The sequence below is a fragment of the Pithys albifrons genome, chromosome 2, assembly GCF_047495875.1.
Source record: "Pithys albifrons albifrons isolate INPA30051 chromosome 2, PitAlb_v1, whole genome shotgun sequence".
Classification (NCBI taxonomy): Eukaryota; Metazoa; Chordata; class Aves; order Passeriformes; family Thamnophilidae; genus Pithys; species Pithys albifrons.
The window spans coordinates 205,558-206,697 of NC_092459.1; the positions used below are offsets into that span (position 1 = coordinate 205,558).

Below are 1,140 nucleotides of genomic sequence, written 5' to 3' on the forward strand. Positions count from 1 at the left end.
CTGTGCTGTGTGCTCTGGGATGGCCCTCCCTGAGCAGGGAGTTTGGACCAGTTGACGCACTCTGGTCCCTTCTAATCCAACTCAGTTTGGGATTCTGGAGTTCCATGACCAGCACTGTGTTGTTCTGCAGTTCAGGGGATGATTGATGCCCAACACTAGAGGAACGTGGAGCTGCTGGACTGAGTCCAGAGGAGGCTCTGGAGATGCTCCAGGGCTAGAGCCCCTCTGGGCTGGAGCCAGGCTGGGAGAGCTGGGAGGGTTCACCTGGAGAGGAGAAGGATCCAGGGAGACCTGAGAGCCCCTTCCAGTGCCTAAAGTGGCTCCAGGAGAGCTGGAGAGGGACTTGGGACAAGGCATGGAGTGACAGGACAAGTGGTGATTGGCTTCCCAGTGCCAGAGGGCAGGGATAGATGGAATATTGGGAAGGAATTGTTGGCTGTGAGGGTGATTGAGGCTCTGGCACAGGTTGCCCCGGGAAGCTGTGGCTGGGCTTGGAGCAACCTGGGCTAGTGGAAGGTGTCCCGGCCCATGCCAGGGGAGTTGGAATGGGATGAGCTTTAAGATTTCTTCCCACCCAAACCATCCTATGGCCGGGGGAACTCGCTGTGTCTCCGCATCCCCCGGGGTCGGTCCCCCTCCGCTTGGCTGGGCCCCGGGGGCCGCCGCCCCACCACAGCGGCTGACGTCACTCAACCGTGACGTCACCTCCCAGTCCCCTCCCCGGCAGCGCTGACGTCAGACGCGGCCCCGGGGGAGCGGCAGTGGGACACGGTCGAGGAGCGGCGGCGCGGCGGGTCCGAGGTGAGCGGGGGACCGCCCTGGGGTGGGTGTTTGGGGGGCTGCGTGGCCGTGGGGGCTGTTCCGTGGGATCGGGGGTGTTTGGGGGATGCGGGGCCGCCCCGCTCCGGGCCGGGAGCGCAGGAATGAATGAATGGGGCGGGGGAGGGGAGCGGCCCCATGGCCGGCCCTGCCCGGGTAGCACCCCCGGGGACCCCTCGGGCTCCTTCGGGATGGGCTATTCGGGGCTGGAGCCCCATGGAGGCTCTTTTGTGCCTCGCCGCGGGATGGAGGGTTTTGTTCGTGCCCATACCCGCCGCCGCGCCTTTGGCTTCATCTGCGGAGGCTGCGCAGGGAGTGGAA

General features: G+C 65.4%; 1 protein-coding gene across 1 annotated transcript in view; it reads left to right on the forward strand.

The window, feature by feature from the left end:
• The first annotated feature begins 751 nt into the window (after nt 1–751).
• Nucleotides 752–1,140, forward strand: part of LOC139668550 (L-threonine 3-dehydrogenase, mitochondrial-like) — a 12,904-nt gene continuing 12,515 nt past the window's right edge. The window contains exon 1 of the mRNA XM_071548155.1: nt 752–801. The gene's annotated coding sequence lies outside the window, so the exon portion shown is untranslated. The remainder of the gene's footprint in view (nt 802–1,140) is intronic.